This window comes from Hyperolius riggenbachi, chromosome 9 (assembly GCF_040937935.1).
Source record: "Hyperolius riggenbachi isolate aHypRig1 chromosome 9, aHypRig1.pri, whole genome shotgun sequence".
Classification (NCBI taxonomy): domain Eukaryota; kingdom Metazoa; phylum Chordata; class Amphibia; order Anura; family Hyperoliidae; genus Hyperolius; species Hyperolius riggenbachi.
In genome coordinates this window covers 140,132,141-140,150,226 of record NC_090654.1, presented here as the reverse complement: position 1 = coordinate 140,150,226, position 18,086 = coordinate 140,132,141, and the positions used below count along the sequence as shown (strand labels likewise).

The following is an 18,086-nucleotide window of genomic DNA, read 5'->3' as shown; positions in this document are numbered from 1 at the left end:
TCACAAAACCACTCTTGTGGGTTCCAGCCCTTATGGTACAATCTATGTGATGGGGAATATGGACACTAAGGCCCAATTCACAGTGCCTCAGGTGTGTTGCAGATTAGTTCTGCATGTCAACTCACTGCCCAAACAATTCAATGGGGTTGTTCACAGTACTCCGTTGTAACGGATCGTGTTGTTCTAACTCGCTGTATGGAGACTTTTAATAATGTCTATGCCTAGTCTCCATTTCAATTCACACTCATTATAATATGTGCATTATGCAACACACCACTATGAATCCAGCCTTAGGCTAGGTTCACAGTGGCAGGAACAGCAGGAACGCAACGGATTGGGAAAACAGTGCCACATGTTATCCGCATGTTGCGTTGGATACAGTGAAGCATACAATATGCTTCACTTTAACTGTTAACGCATGCATTTTGTAGCAATGCGCTGCAATCATGCAGCATGTTACAATGCCACATGCCATTATATCGCAACGCACCAACCACACTGTGAACATAGCTAGAGGCAGTGCATTTCCATGTGGCAAGCCGCGTTACAAAAGTGGAATTATGCTGCTTTGAGGTGCACCACTGTGAACATAGGCTTAGGGTCCTTCCAGTTTGTCAGTTGTGTCACATCACAATGGTCAAAATCATCGTGGCACAAATTCAATCTTAGGCCCAGTGCACACCAAAAAACCTCTAGCAGATCTGCAAAACGCTAGAGGTTTTTGAAGCAGATTTCAGAGCGATTCTAGGCAGGTTTAGAGACGTTTTCTAAACATGCCTAGCAGTTTTGAGCGTTTTTGTGTAGCAGATTACAAATATTGTTACAGTAAAACTGTTACTGAACAGCTTCTGTAATAAAAATGCCTGGAAAACCGCTCTGATCTAGCGTTTTTCAGAGCAGTTTTCCACTTTCCTATACTTTAACATTGAGGCAGAAACGCCTCAGAAATCTAAAAAAAATGCTGCAGCCCCCGAGTTTGCGTTTGTGGAAAAAACGAACTGCTCTGGTGTGCACCATCCCATTAACTTTCATTAGCTAAGCGGTTTTCCCCCTGCAAGCGTTTTAAAAAACGCTTCAGAACCGCTCTGGTGTGCACCAGCCCATAGTTCTATGGGGTTATTACATTGTTTGAGGTGTGTTGGGTTCCTTTGGGATAATGCAGTGGATGCAGTGCATGTCTTTTCTGAAACATTGCGGAGCAATTGAAGAATAATCACATTACAACGTTCTCTTCTCTTGCTGCCATGTACGAGAACACGATGAAGAAGCACATAGCTGGACAGCTTTGGGGGGTCACCGCTGCTGGTTGAAGGGTGCGGAAGGGAAGTGGGGGTACAGGATGACTGCACGGAGCTGCAAGGAGCCCCAGGTGCGTTAAACTGCTTTTTTTTAAGACTTAAAGAGACTCTGAAGCGAGAATAAATCTTGCTTCAGAGCTCATAGTTAGCAGGCGCACGTGTGCCCCTGCTAAACCGCCGCTATAGCGCCGCTAAACGGCGGTCCCTTCACCTCCAAACCCCCCACTGCGACACTTGGTCGCAGACTTGGTCGCTCCTGGAGGCAGGGCTAACGGCTGCAGCCCTGCCTCCAGTCGCGTCTATCAGCGGTGCATCGCCGCCTCTCCCCCGCCCCTCTCAGTGAAGGAAAACTGAGAGGGTCGGGGGAGAGGCGGAAATACGCGCTGACAGACGCGCGTGGGGCAGGGCTGCGGCGGTTAGCCCTGCCCCAACCAGGAAGCGCTCCCCCGCTGAAACGAGGGGATTTGGGGGTGAAGGGACCCCCGTTAAGCCGCGGGATAGCGGCAGTTTAGCAGGGGCACACGTGCCCCTGCTATCTACGAGGTCTGAAGCGAGATTTATTCTCGCTTCAGACTCTCTTTAAAGGGATACTGTAGGGAGGTCGGGGGAAAATGAGTTGAAGTTACCCGGGGCTTGTAGTGGTCCCCCGCAGGCATCCTGTGCCCGTGCAGCCACTCACCGATGCTCCGGCCCCGCCTCCGGTTCACTTCTGGAATTCCAGACTTTAAAGTCTGAAAACCGCTGTGCCTGCGTTGCCGTGTCCTCGCTTCCCCTGATGTCATCAGGAGCACACGGCGCAGGCACAGACCATACTGGGCCTGCGCAGTACACTCCTGGTGTCATCAGCGGGAGTGAGGACACGGCAACGCAGGCGTAGTGGTTTTCAGACTTTAAAGTCTGAAATTCCAGAAGTGAACCAGAGGCGAGGCCGGAGCATTGGGGAGTGGCTGCGCGGGCACAGGATGTCTGTGGGGGACCATTAGAGGCCCCGGGTAACTTCAACTCATTTTCCCCTGACCCCCCTACAGTGTCCCTTTAAAGTGACTCTGAGATGGGGTCTTATATATAAAATATACATACCTGGGGCTTCATCTAGCCCCCTCCAGGCATATCGCTCCCATGCCGTCCTCCTCCTCCTCCTTGTTGGCCCCAGAAAGTCCTCCAGTCCGGGGGGCCAACTGCACATATGTGGCCCAGCTGCTCGCGCTCCCGTCTTGCATCTGGTGATGGGACTGTGCATATTGGAGGACTTACTGGGGCCAGTTGTGGACAAACGAGGCGGAGGAGGACGACGTGGGAGCAATATGCCTGGAGGGGACTGGAGGAAGACCCAGGTATGTATATTTTATATATAAGTCCCAATCTCAGGTATACTTTAACCTCCTTGGCGGTTATCCCGAGCTAGGGTCGGGGCGGAAAACCGCAGCTAAGAGCGGTAATCCTGACCTCTGCTCGGGGGTAGCCCCCGGAGGCTATATGCAGAGCAATGTGCGCAGCGGGAGCGTTTCTACATACCTCCCGGGGATCCTGACGTCAGCTGGCATTCTTCTTCCTCTCCTCAGGGGCTATGCTTCCTGCTGGTGAGATCGCCGGCTGTTGTCATGACGACAGCCGGCAATCTCACTTTAGAGTTGCAGCGCCACCCAGAGGATAGAGACATAACTGCAGTGCGGGAGACCAGGGAGGTGAGTGATTGCTGGGGCTGTACAGATCTCCCTGGCAGCATGATTTTTTCCAGGTCTTAGGGTCTGAAAGGGTGCAAAAAAATTGCACCGCTTTTAGACACTAAAATCTGGAAAGAATCATAAAGCCAAGGGGGTTAAGCGTTCCTCCATACAATCTTGATTGAACAATCTTAGCAATCTCATGTCATTTGATAGGTTACCTAAATACCAGTTATTAGTATTATCAGTATGTTGGTTCTTATGCCTCATAGAAGCATAAGCCATCGTTCACACTGGGAATCGCAAGACACAATCGCCTAGCAAATGGAATTGCGCATTTGCATTCTAATGTACCATGATTTTACCGCAACTGCGTTTTTGCAATTTTCATTTCAGGGAATGAAAATTGCATCACATTTGCTCATAAAATGCTGCATGCATCTTGTTTGCAATCGTCAGAAATCACAATCACCGCAGTGTGAGTAATCCCACAGGATTACATGTTACTGCGCATTGCTGATCGCTGCTGCCAGCGATTAGCAAAGCGCAAAACACCGCTGGAAAGCACCCAAGAGTGATACTTGGTCAGCTTCACAGATTGCCAGCAGATTTGATTAGCGATTGCAAACTGCCTGCAGTCGCTAAAGGAAACCTGAAATCTTTTAAAAAAAAGAGTTACACTTGCCTGGGGCCTCTGCCAGCCCCTTGCAGCCTCCCTGTGCCCACGCCATCTCTGAACAATCATCTGGTCCCCCGCTGCAGCTAACTTGCGGTATCGCAAGTCGATGGCCACTGTGCCTGCACGGCCCTGTCCGCGCACTTCGTCATTCCCCTCGCCGGGAGCATCCTGCGCAGGCACAGTATGAGGTTTTCTCGTACTGCCCCTGCGCAGGACGCTCCAAGCAATGGTAGAGTGAATGAGGATACACGCGGCCGTGCAATACCGAAAGTTAGCCGCAACATTGGACCGAAAGATCATTCGGTGATGGCGTGGGCACAGGGAGGCTGCTGGGGGCTGGCAGAAGCCTAAGGTAAGTGAAAATGTTCAGGTCCGCTTTAAAGGGAACCTTAACCGTGGATTAAAAAAAAAAGTTTCACTTACCTGGGGCTTTCCCAAGCCTCCTGCAGCCGTCCTGTGCCCGTGCAGCTCCTCCAGTGTCCTCTGGTCCCCCGCCGCGGCTTAGTTTTGTTTTCGCTCGACTGCCAGTCGTCCTCCGGCAACGTGTCCTATTCTTCCGCATTCCCCGACGTAAAGTGACGTAAAGCACGTCATTCGGGCGCGCTATACGGCGGGGAATGCGTTCCATGGACGCGCTTTACGGCACTTTACGTCGGGAAATGCGGAAGAATAGGACGCGTTGCCGTTGGACGACTGGCAGTCGGCCGAAAATGAAACTAGGCCGCGGCGGAGGACACTGGAGGAGCTGCGCAGGCACAGGACTGCTGCAGGAGGCTTGGGAAAGCCCCAGGTAAGTGAAACTTTTTTTTATCCACGGTTAAGGTTCCCTTTAAGTTCATTATTTGGCAGACTTGTGTACCCAGTTAGTATACTTCTGTTTAGTTACGTTGTGCATCATCCATCAGCCCACAGAGCCTCCATTTTCATAGAACATCTGTGCCCACACACTGCCCCGCAGCATCCCATCGCACCCAGCAGGTATGTGTGGACCTCTCCGTGACAAAGGAGTTCAGGTTTTCTTTCAGTTACGTCTCATAAGGCTGAACAGTCCTCTCCTCCTCCCCGGCTGGGGGCGGGACAGGTCTTCAGTTCCTCAAGGAAGTCCCTGAAAACTTATCGTAGTAGAAGTTTGAGAGTCTGTCACAGGCGGGAGACAATCAGTCAAGGTGTGAGTGGCTAGATTTAAACAAGACATCCACTGGTAAGTTAACCACTGGTGGGAGTAAGAGGGACAGTTATTGATAGGAGTGTTGGGCACTTTGGGTTTGTTCTGCTAGGCTGACACCTCTCTCTTTGTCTCACGGGCAAGTTTAAGCAAGCAGCTCTCGTTCCTTTCTTTAAAATTGTACAGCATCGACATCGCTTCATCAGAGAGCAGTCCCCAGCTTTGTCTGCCACACCTGGCTGGTTCTGAAACTTTTCAGCTCATCATAAACCCTGCAAAAATGTTGTTTCATTTTGCAGTTTATCATAGTTGCATTTTATTTTTCTTTAGCTATATGATGAAGCAATTATACATAAAGATGTTAGATGCTAGTTAGGGAAGGTACATACGAGGTAACATTTGTTTCTGATTAATTATCTGCTTGAAATTATTGAATTGTCAGTTAATCAGTATTAAATTATTCAAACTGGTCAGTATCTTGGTTGATAAGTTATTATTAAGTATTATTATAGCACTGACATCTTTTGTAAGAGCAAATCGACCAAGAGACAGATCTCCCTCTGATCCAATCTGATCGAAGAGAGATTTGTTGCCTGCCCATAAACTGCTGGCTGATTTCCGATTGATTTCAGCATGAACTTTCTCAGATATCAGCCTTGTAACGCCGCATCCGCCCCCGACACTTTCCTCCATAATGTGCCCTGTGCAGTATACTTTACCGGTCTGTGTCCACCCCTGGCTTTGTGCTCTGTCCTCCGTCCACATACACTTGCCCGACATCACACACTGGCAACCACCTGGGGCCACGTGTATGAGGACATAGCGTGGAGCTAGCGGCGGACACGGATACTGTACCAGGGGGGATTAACACATTAGGGGGGACAGCGCTGGGGGTTCCGTCTCTTCATCACACATCCCGATATCACACGCCATTACCGCTGCGCACCCGATCGAGCATGTCGACCCTACATCTTGCAACATGTCCAATTGATACATGTAATCAATTACAGCCTGTACTGTTCTCGTTGTCGTTTGGGCATGCTCTTGGTAGCACCAATTTTCATCCGATTTATAATAATCAAATTGGATGGTCGATAGGTTGTCAAGTTGCCTGATGTATGGCCACCTTTACAAAGTGTACATAGAAATGTCAATAACTGTCCTTCAGAGGATCTTTCTAATACCTAACATGATTATTGTTTTATGTTTCTCTGGTACCCATACATCTAGTGATTTTGATGGCCGATCGATCAATTGACAGATCTCTATCTGATTCAATCTTATCGAATTGAGATCTGTTGGCTGCCTAAACCGCAGGCCAATGCCCGATCGATCTTAAAAGTCACTGCCTGTCAGCTGCTCTCCTGTACCAGCCGGGCATACCGGTGCTGCATAGGCGCCCACCCCCCATAGAGTGAGGCCGCGCTCAGACTCGTCATGCTGCAGTATTCCACCTCCCAGTAAGACCACCGATTGACACGTGTTGTGTTACAACCGCTGCAATTCAGCTGCATTTAAATTGCACACGAATTGCACTGGCTGGGGGCAGACATTAGGCTGAACTGCTCAGCAAACGCATAGTTCAGCCATCCATCTAAAACGGCCTTAAAGTTGCATGGAAGTTGGAATTATTTTCATATATACCGATTTGATAGTTTCTGTTCCAGTGCTGTGTATAGAATTATGGTGACACTGACCATGATTTAAGACTAGGTTTCAGTCAAAGACGCTGTAGGCTCAGTTCACATTGAGCAGCACGCAGCTCCTGCGCTGCATTCCGCTCTGTGAAGCGGAGAGATCATGCAGGTCGGGAACATCCGCTCCTACGAGCGGAACGTAGCAATGTGAACTTTCCCATCGGGAAAGCATTGCTTCCGCTGCTGCGTTCCGCTCATCGGAGCGGAACGTAAGCTAATGTGAACCGAGCCGTAGTGTGGTCACCAGCCATACTTCCTGATCCGTATTTTATTCAAATGTATGAGTTAGTAATTTTGTGGCCAACCATAAGACAGCAGGATGTTTATTATTAAAAGTCAACTCCTGCTAAAGATGTCTTCCTTGTCCTGTGCAGCACTCTGTAGCAGAACATGTATTTGCGTAAAAGTGTTTTTTGTTTTTTTTCTAATTAGTTCATATAAAATACATCACTTGTAAATTACCTGGTTAGTTACCCCTTCACCACCCATTCGGTGCAGCACAGACTTCCAGAGCTGCGGGATTTGTTCTCAGATCTATCTGTGTCCTGCTACCTTAATCAATCTGAGCCAAGTAGCTGTAACTCATCCAACAGAGGTCATTCTTTACCACTTCAACTGGGCTGCTTAAAGGGGAACTGAAGTAAGAGGTATACGGAGGCTGCCATATTTATTTTCTTTTAATCAATACCAGTTGCCTGGCAGCCCTGCTGGTCTATTTCTCTGCAGTAGTATCTGAATAACACCAGAAACAAGCATGCAGCTAGTCTTGTCAGATCTGACTTTAAAGTCTGAAACGCCTGATCTGCTGCAAGCTTGTTCAGGGGCTATGGCTAATAGTATTAGAGGTAGAGGATCAGCAGGGCTGCCAGGCAACTAGTATTGCTTAAAAGGAAATAAACATGGCAGCCTCCATATACCTCTCTCTTCAGTTCCCCTTTAAAGGGAACCTAAACTGAGACATGGATGTTTCCTTTTAAACAATACCAGTTGCCTGGCAGGCAGTCCTGCTGATCTCTATAGTTGCAGTAGTGGCTGAATCACACACCTGAAACAAGCATGCAGCTAAACCAGTCTGACTTCAGTCAGAGCACCTGATCTGCATGCTTGTTGAGGAGCTGTGGCTAAGGGTACATACACACATCCAATTTTTATTGGCCAATCATTGACCAATTTTACCACCTCCATGTAATATGAGGGTCAATAGATAATGAATACTATGAGCAGACTGTGTTAGTAAACCCTCACACTACATGGAGGTGGTAAAATTGGTCAGTGATTGGCCAATCATAATTGAAAGTGTGTACTAGGCTTAAAAGTATTAGAGACACAGGATCAGCAGGAGAGTCAAGCAACTGGTATTATTTTAAAAGGAAAAACCCATATCCTTCTCAATGTAGGTCCCCTTTAAAGTTAACCTTAACTGAACTAAGAAAAAAAGTAAATTACCTGGGGCTTCTACTGGCCCCCTGCAGACATCCTGTGCCCAGGCCAGGACAAACCCATCCTCCAATCCCTGCTGTGAGCCAGTTTCATTTCCGGCGACTGGCTAGTCAGCGGGCCACTGTGCCCGTGCGGCTCTGGCCGTGTGGGTCCTCGATCACGCTCACGTTGCCATTCTGCACATGCCCAGTATGGCGACGGGAACGTGATCGAGGATACGTATGGCCAGGGCCATGCAAACTAAACTAGCTTGCTGCAGGGACCGGAGGATCGGTCTGTCCTGGCACAAGCACAGGATGTCTGCAGGGGGCATGTAGAAGCCCCATGTAAGTTAATTTTTTTTTTTTTCTACTGAAGTGAGACGTACATGGAGGCTGCCATATTTATTTCCTTTTAAGCAATACCAGTTGCCTGGCTGTCCTTCTGATTCTCTGCCTCTAATGCAGGGAACACACGATGCAATTTCCTATCCTGTAAGTTGTAGTGTGTGTACATGTCCAAACTGTTCCTGATCGATAGATCGATTTTCCGATGATAATTTTGCAAAATTGATTCCTTTCTTGATCGGAAACAGAGGGTACGTGTCGGAAATATTCGCCAGATTCCCGCTGAACAGACAGGAAATTGCATTGTTTGTTCCCAGCATTATACTTTTAACAATAGATTCTGAACAAGCATGCAGCAGATCAGGTGTTTCTGACATTTTTGTTAGATCTGACCAGATTAGCTGCATTCTTGTTTCTGGTGTGATTCAGACACTACTGCAACCAAAAAGACCAGCAGGGCTGCCAGACTACTGGTATTGCTAAAGGAAATAAATATTTCAGCCTCCATATCCCTCTCACTTCAGTTGTCTTGTAAAGGATACATCCAGGGTTGGTAAAAAACAAGATCTACTTACCTGGGGCATTCTCCAGCCCCTGGCAGCCCATCCGTCCCACACTGCAGCTCCGCTCCCAGCTGGAGTCCCCTCCGTACTAGGTCGGCATCTTCTGTGCCAGTTCAGCTTAATGAATCAACACCAATATTCTTTACCTTTTACGAGGATTGGGGGGTCGCACAAGCACAAATTTTATTAGACAAGACAAGACAAATAACACTTATATCGCGCTTTTCTCCTGGCAGACTCAAAGCGCCAGAGCTGCAGCCACTAGGACACGCTCTATAGGCAGTAGCAGTGTTAGGGAGACTTGCCTAAGGTCTCCTACTGAATAGGTGCTGGCTTACTGAACAGGCAGAGCCGAGATTCGAACCCTGGTGTCCTGTGTCAGAGGCAGAGCCCTTAACCATTACACCTTCCAGCCACTGTTTTATGCAAAGTAACACTCCACACACTCTCTCTCTCTCTCTCTCTCTCTCTCTCTCTCTCTAGGAGCATGCGTTGATAGAGATATGGAGGCTGCCATTTTTATTTCCTTTGAAATAACACCAGTGGCCTGGCAGTAGGGTTGCAACGGTATGAAATTCCAGAGATAGGTATAGTCAGTAGTAGGTGGCCGCAGCATAGGTAGCCAGGGATAGGTGTAGAGAGTAGTAGGTGCCCGTAGCATAGGTAGCCAGGGATGGGTGTAGCCAGTAATAGGTGGTCACAGTATAGGTAGCCAGGAATAAGTGTAGCCAGTAGTAGGTGGCCGCAGCATAGGTAGCCAGTAGTAGGTGGCCGCAGCATAGGTAGCCAGTAGTAGGTGGCCGTAGCATAGGTAGCCAGGAATAGGGTGTAGGCAGTACTAGGTGGCACTAGTGGACAGGAAAGAGTGGCGGCGATGTTATACTGCCTAAAATGTGTCCAGCTTACCAGTCCTGTTTGTAGAGCTTGGACCGGGCATTGAGTGGCAGCAGGATAACGGAGAATGGCAGCGGGATACAAGAGAACATTCAGCGTGCAATACCGAAGAGGCAGACTTCAAAGGCTGTCTTTTGATTGGCCCCGATGGTCGTGACGGCGGGAGAAGAGCCCCGTTACTGAGCCAATCGCTGCGCTCGCTCTTCTCATTGTGCTGCGTGTGCGCTCCAGCCGCTGGGGGGAGCAGTCTCTGCGTTCCAGGCGGCGTCATCATAGGACGCACGTCACATTCGGCACCTGCGCAGTATATCAGCAAGCCTCCCACAACCAGGAAATAGCTTCGGGAGCTTGCTTTTTCATGGAGGGAGACAGAGAGAAGGGAAATGCGAAGCGGTGGCAGCAATGATGCGGAAGGCAGCAGGAAAAAACTGTATTTTGTAAATATGCATGGTATGATTACCATGCACATTGAAACCGTGGTATACCGTAATACCGGTATGTCGCGGCAACCCTACCTGGCAGTCCTGCTGATTAACTAACTTATAGCTCATCTAGTCAGACTTCAGTCAGAGCATCTGACCTGCATGATTGCTCAAGGCCTGTGGCTAACAGTATTAGAGGCAGAGAAGCAGCAGGCTAGCCAGGCTACTTGCATTTTTAAAAGGAAATACATGTCAGCCTCCATATTCCTCTCACCTCAGGTTCCCTTTAAACTATTGTTATCACCGTTTTATAAATTATGTTCTTCTGTTAAACATTTACATTTTATTTCCTTTTTGAAATCTAATACTAAAGGCCAATTTACATCTAACGGGCGTTCAACAAGACGGCAAGCAGTCCCAAGGCTGGTAAAACATCCTTATTACAGTTTATACAGAATGTCTTTTTATAATTATCAGCCAATATCAAATGACTCACTTTTAGACTACCTGATTAGTAACACCTTCGCCACCCATTCTCTGTAGCACAGACTTCCAGGGCTGCATGATTTGATCAGATTTGTTTTCAGGTCTATCTGTGACCTGTCACCTTGAAATAAATAGGATAATCAATCTGAGCCAAGTAGCAGTAGTTCATCCCACAGAGGTCATTCTTTACCATTTCCACTGGGCTACTTCAGGTCACAAGACCAGGCATTTAAAGCAGGATTACAACAGCAGAAACCTTGTTTTACTGAAAAAAGTAACATTCTATGTTTGTGATCTATGTCTACAAATCTGTCATATGGTGTATGTAGATCTGTGACCAAAGATGGACATTAATCTTTTCCTGCAATCTCCCTGCATATTCAGTCCAATGCACAATCAGATGTTGGGCAGTCAGTTTGATTGACTCTTCCTCCAATTATCATGTTCCCATCTAATCTCTCTTGGCACATGTCAGCAATGTCAGCTGCTTGCAACAGTTCAAACTGCCCTTACCAAAGAATATTTCTTCTTAAATTTATGGGGATTGTTTTTGGACACTCAAAAGCACAAATCATATGATGAAAAGTTAAATTCCAAAATGTTGCCTTTTAAATGATGTCAGGGGGTAACTTTCTGTATATTCTTGTAGGCAATTTTGAGGAAGGGGGGAGAGACATGTGATGAAAACACTAACATGCTTCTGTGTCCAAATCATTCAACACTTTCCTCTTCAGGTACACTTTAATTATTGCAAAAATGGCGGAAGGTTTTTGGCCGTTGCCTCTGCCGAGAATCCACCATGCGTACAGCAGCCCCTGGTGCCCCTTGACACGTCAGCCAAGGGCATTATTCTCCTCACCCCACCCACTCAGTCATGCACCATTCTGTCATCCCTTCTCCACAGCAACAGAACGCATTGCTAACCTACTCTGTACAGAACGCATCTCCAAACTATGAAGTCATGATCACCACAGGTGACAGTCTACATACGTGTCCACGAGGCTTTAACATTTTTCCAGCAGACTTTCACCAACTTCTTCACCATATGGCAAGAGAGGTATGGACTCCATTGCAATGTCTGCAGAACAGGGTCGCCAAATCATCCCTTTAAATACTGACACATCTAAGCTATGCAGGTTCTGGGGCTGCTCACATGTAATCAGTCTCTAAACTGCATTTAACAAGCCACAAGACCTGTATAACTCATATATGTCTGTATTTAACCATTTCTGCCGCCTGAATGTGAAGCTCACGTCCGGGCGGCTGCTCTGCTGCAGTGCCATGCTTCGGCACGCGATCGCGGGCGAGCCCCCGTGCACCCGTGGTGTCCCTTGGTAGCCCTGGGATCAGTAAATGGGAACATGGTTCCTTGATCACCGATCCGTGTCCCCAGCAGAAAAACCGAAGCGCTCTTACAAGAGGCTTCAGTCTTTCTGCCGTAAAAATTTCCGCCTCCCCCTTGTGCTTCCACTTAGCGAGAAGCACAAGGAGGGAAAAAAAACTCAAGGTGGCCAAATAGTAAAACTACATCTACATATGTTTTACATTACAATTTACACATATAACATTAAAAATTAATAGTTTATTTCCCACACCAATATTACCCAAATAATATTTGTAATGGAAAAAAAAATTACAGTTAAAACAAAAAACATAAATAGTTACCTAAGGGTCTGAACTTCTTAACCACTTACCGACCGCCCACTGCACAGGGGACGCCGGAAAGTGGATCCCGCAAGGACCAGCTCATGCCCAGAGGCGGCGGTCCTTGTAGGGGCATGGGCGGAGCGATCGCGTCATCCGTGACGGGATCCTCCGCCGGGGACTGGCTCCGCCCCCCTCGTGCTGTAACCTGCCGGCCGTTCGGAAGCGCCGGCGGGTTACTAGCACCCGGATCGCCGCATACAAAGTGTATAATACACTTTGTAATGTATACAAAGTGTATTATACAGGCTGCCTCCTGCCCTGGTGGTCCCAGTGTCCGAGGGACCACCAGGGCAGGCTGCAGCCACCCTAGTCTGCACCCAAGCACACTGATTTCTCCCCCCCCCCCCCCTGCACCCTGATCGCCCACAGCACCCCTCAGACCCCCCCCCCCCTGCCCACCCCCCAGACCACTGTTTGCACCCAATCACCCCCCTAATCACCCATCAATCACTCCCTGTCACTATCTGTCAACGCTATTTTTTTGTATACCCTAAACTGCCCCCTGCTCCCTCCTGATCACCCCCCACCCCTCAGATTCTTCCCAGACCCCCCCCCCCCCCTGTGTACTGTATGCATCTATCCCCCTGATCACCTGTCAATCACCCCCTGTCACTGCCACCCATCAATCAGCCCCTAACCTGCCCCTTGCGGGCAATCTGATCACCCACCCCCACCAATAGATCGCCCGCAGATCCGACGTCAGATCACCTCCCAAGTGCAGTGTTTACATCTGTTCTCTATCCTAAACACCCACTAATTACCCATCAATCACCCCCTATCACTGCTACCTATCAGATTAGACCCCTATCTGCCCCTAGGGCACTCAATCACCCGCCCACACCCTCAGAACGCCCTCAGGCCCCAGCCCTGATAACCTCGCCAGTGCATTGCTTGCATCTATTCCCCCCTCTAATCACACCTTGAGACACCCATTAATCACCTCCTGTCACCCCCTAGCACACCTACCCATCAGATCAGGCCCTAATTTGCCCCGTGTGGGCTCCTGATCATTCGGCCAAACCCTCAGATCCCCCTCAGACCCCCTTCCGATCACCTCCCCAGTGCATTGATTGCATCTATTTTCCCCTCTAACCACCCCCTGAGACACCCATCAATCACCTCCTGTCACCAACCTAGCACTCCTATCCATCAGATCAGGCCCAATACAACCTGTCATCTAAAAGTCCACCCTGCTTATGACCGGTTCCACAAAATTCGCCCCCTCATAGACCACCTGTCATCAAAATTTGCAGATGCTTATACCCCTGAACAGTCATTTTGAGACATTTGGTTTCCAGACTACTCACGGTTTTGGGCCCATAAAATGCCAGGGCGGTATAAAAACCCCACAAGTGACCCCATTTTAGAAAAAAAAGACACCCCAAGGTATTCTGTTAGGTGTATGACAGGTTCATAGAAGATTTTATTTTTTATCAAAAGTTAGCAGAAATTGATTTTTATTGTTTTTTTTTCACAAAGTGTCATTTTCCGCTAATTTGTGACAAAAAATAAAATCTTCTATGAACTCGCCATACTCCTAACGGAATACCTTTGGGTGTCTTCTTTCTAGAATGGGGTCATTTGTGGGGTTCCTATACTGCCCTGGCATTTTAGGGGCCCTAAACCGTGAGGAGTAGTCTAGAAAACAAATGCCTCAAAATGACCTGTGAATAGGACGTTGGGCCCCTTAGCGCACCTAGGCTGCAAAAAAGTGTCACACGTGCTACCGCCGTACTCAGGAAAAGTAGTATAATGTGTTTTGGGGTGTATTTTTACACATACCCATGCTGGGTGGGAGAAATCTCTCTGTAAATGGACAATTGTGTGTAAAAAAAATCAAACAACTGTCATTTATAGAGATATTTCTCCCACCCAGCATGGGTATGTGTAAAAATGCACCCCAACACACATTATACTACTTCTCTTGAGTACGGCGGTACAACATGTGTGGCACTTTTTTACACCCCAAGTGCACTAAGGGGCCCAAAGTCCAATGAGTACCTTTAGGATTTCACAGGTCATTTTGCGACATTTGGTTTCAAGACTACTCCTCACGGTTTAGGGCCCCTAAAATGCCAGGGCAGTATAGGAACCCCACAAATGACCCCATTCTAGAAAGAAGACACCCAAAGGTATTCCGTTAGGAGTATGGTGAGTTCATAGAAGATTTTATTTTTTGTCACAAATTAGCGGAAAATGACACTTTGTGAAAAAAAAAACAATTAAAATCAATTTCCGCTAACTTGCGACAAAAAATAAAATCTTCTATGAACTCGCCATACTCCTAACGGAATACCTTGGGGTGTCTTCTTTCTAAAATGGGGTCATTAGTGGGGTTCCTATACTGCCCTGGCATTTTAGGGGCCCTAAACCGTGAGGAGTAGTCTTGAAACAAAAATGACCTGTGAAATCCTAAAGGTTCTCATTAGACTTTGGGCCCCTTAGCGCAGTTAGGGTGCAAAAAAGTGCCACACGTGGTATCGCCGTACTCAGGAGAAGTAGTATAATGTGTTTTGGGGTGTATTCTTACACATACCCATGCTGAGTGGGAGAAATATCTCTGTAAATGGACAATTGTGTGTAAAAAAAAAAATAAAAAATCAAACAATTGTCATTTACAGAGATATTTCTCCCACCCAGCATGGGTATGTGTAAAAATACACCCCAAAACACATTATACTACTGCTCCTGAGTACGGCAATACCACATGTGTGGCACTTTTTTGCAGCCTAACTGCGCTAAGGGGCCCAAAGTCCAATGAGCACCTTTAGGCTTTACAGGGGTGCTTACAATTTAGCACCCCCCAAAATGTCAGGAAAGTAAACACACCCCACAAATGACCCCATTTTGGAAAGTAGACACTTCAAGGTATTCAGAGAGGGGCATGGTGAGTCCGTGGCAGATTTCATTTTTTTTTTTGTCGCAAGTTAGAAGAAATGGAAACTTTTTTTTTTTTTTTTTTGGTCACAAAGTGTCATTTTCCGCTTACTTGTGACAGAAAATAATATCTTCTATGAACTCACTATGCCTCTCAGTGAATACTTTGGGATGTCTTCTTTCCAAAATGGGGTCATTTGGGGGGTATTTATACTATCCTGGAATTCTAGCCCCTCATGAAACATGTCAGGTGGTCAGAAAAGGCAGAGATGCTGGAAAATGGGAAAATTCACTTTTTGCACCATAGTTTGTAAACGCTATAACTTTTACCCAAACCAATAAATATAGGCTGAATGGGTTTTTTTTAATCAAAAACATGTTTGTCCACATTTTTCGTGCTGCATGTATACAGAAATTTTACTTTATTTGAAAAATGTCAGCACAGAAAGTTAAAAAAAATCATTTTTTTGACAAAATTCATGTCTTTTTTGATGAGTATAATAAAAAGTAAAAATCGAAGCAGCAATCAAATAGCATCAAAAGAAAGCTTTATTAGTGACAAGAAAAGGAGGTAAAATTCATTTAGGTGGTAGGTTGTATGAGCGAGCAATAAACCGTGAAAGCTGCAGTGGTCTGAATGGGAAAAAAAAGTGCCTGGTCCTCAAGTGGTTAAATATGCATGTGAAGGGGGTATACTACGAACATTTTTTAAATGATAAGCTTGTAAATAGTGATGGACGCAAAACGGAAAAAATGCACCTTTATTTCCAAATTAAATATTGGCACCATACATTGTGATATGGACAAAATTGAAATGGTGTCATAACGGAGACAAACGGGCAATTAAAATACATAGGTTTTAATTATGGTAGCGTGGATTATTTTAAAGCTATAATGGCCGAAAACTGAGAAATAATGAATTTTTTTCCATTTTTTTTCTTATTAATCCTGTTAAAATGCATTTAGAAAAAAAATATTCTTAGCAAAATGTACCACCCAAAGAAATCCTAATTAGTGGCGGAAAAAACAAGATATAGATCAATAAATTGTGATAAGTAGTGATAAAGTTATTAGCGAATGAATGGGAGGTGAAAATTGCTCTGATGCAGAAGGTGAAAAATCCCCGCGAGCTGAAATGGTTAAAAAGAGATGAGTTGGCAACACTGCTGCAGAATGTCAACAGACACTTCCTCTTTACAATTAAAGCTTAAAGCTCTGTACACACCCTAAAGTCAGCTGAGGTGGCCGATAAAGACCGCCTCAGTCGATAATCCAGCGTGTGAACAGTGGCCCTGACCACCGCTCGCAAGCAATCCGCCAGAAGGATCAACTTGCTCAAGTGATGGCGGATGCCTGTGTGCAAGTCACGTCTGCTCCATCAACCCTCCTTCTCTCGACATAGCAACAGATGGGTTGTCAGCTATAGAGCTGACTCCCTGTCTGTACAGCATCGGCCCAGCGATGTCACCCAAGAGAGCAGGTCCCAATCCCTAACGGGCTACATTAGTCACGTGTGGATGGGCCTTAAAGAGAAACTCCGACCAAGAATTGAACTTTATCCCAATCAGTAGCCGATACCCCCTTTTACATGAGAAATCTATTCCTTTTCACAAACAGACCATCAGGGGGCGCTGTATGGCTGATATTGTGGTGAAACCCCTCCCACAAGAAACTCTGAGTACTTACTCCTGGCAGTTTCCTGTCTGTAAACCTTGCTGCATTGTGAGAAATAGCTGTTTACAGCTGTTTCCAACTGGCAAAACAGCAAGCAGCAGCCACATCACCTGCCAACAATAAAAATGTCACCATGTAATAAATGTCAGATTGTAAATCAGGGATTTAAAAGATTTTAAAATTGGGAAAACACTGACTAAATCATGTATACATAATTATTGTAAAAGTGAAGCACTTTTTTTTATTACATTATTTTCACTGGAGTTCCTCTTTAACCTTTTCGGGACCGCCTCTATGAGATCCTACGCCGCACTTGTGGCTGTTCTAGCCTGATGCGGCGTAGGATCTACGCCGGCCCGCAGTTTCCGCTCCCGACGCGATCGTGCGCACCCGGAGGGGGAGATTAAGCTGTCATATGACAGCCGACATCTCCCCCGAGTGATCATCAGCCATCGCGTATGGCTGCTGATCACATGATCACTACGATTGCCGTCGGATCGTAGTGATCAGTTTGACAGCTGCGGAGGCAGGGGGGGAAAGAAGAGGATCCACTCACCTCCCTGCCGTTCCAGCGACGATCGGCGCCCCCCTCCACTCTGGCCGGCATCTCCGCTCCGTCTGACGTCAGCGCCGGGTCCCGGCTTGATGATGTCATCAACAGGGTCCCGTGCGGCTCATCGCTGGTGCCTGGAAGGTAAGTGAAGGCTGCTGGCAGAAGGGGGGGCCAAGGCCACCATGGGGGGACACAAATCCATGCAGCCACAGACGGGATCCGGCCGCCTGACCCCCCCCCCAAACGCGCGCACCCCCTTCCCGCGCAAAATGCCTGGTCCTTAAGGGGGGGTAGGTGGCCGGTCCCGAAAAGGTTAAAGCTCTGTATAAATTCTTCCATTGCCTGACACCATCATATGTGATCATCACAGGTGATAATATAGTGTGAATACCTGTGTTCCCTGGTGTTGGTTGCTTCCAGTTCAGCCATCTGCTGGGTTGAATTGCTCTCCTTTAACCACTATTGTATTTCTTTTGTAGTCTCCACAGAAGGGTACCTGTAAGGTCACACTCTCTGCCCTCTAGAAGAGAACAGGCTCTTCAGCAGGTACCCTAGCAGCATTCTTGCACTGTGATTGTTCACAAACAGTCACCCAAAACAATCATAATTGATTGTTTGGGCTACAGTAATCAATCATATGT

At 47.1% G+C, this 18,086-nt stretch overlaps 1 protein-coding gene across 3 annotated transcripts in view; it reads left to right on the top strand.

The window, feature by feature from the left end:
* The window catches only part of TNFAIP8L2 (TNF alpha induced protein 8 like 2), a 150,990-nt gene that overhangs the window by 77,572 nt on the left and 55,332 nt on the right, over nucleotides 1-18,086 (top strand). Inside the window, exon 1 of one of the 3 annotated variants that reach the window (XM_068253585.1) lies at nucleotides 4,741-4,842. The exons of the other annotated variants lie outside the window; for them this stretch is intronic. The gene's annotated coding sequence lies outside the window, so the exon portion shown is untranslated. Of the gene's footprint in view, nucleotides 1-4,740; nucleotides 4,843-18,086 lie in introns of those variants that run through there. 3 annotated transcript variants of the gene reach the window in all.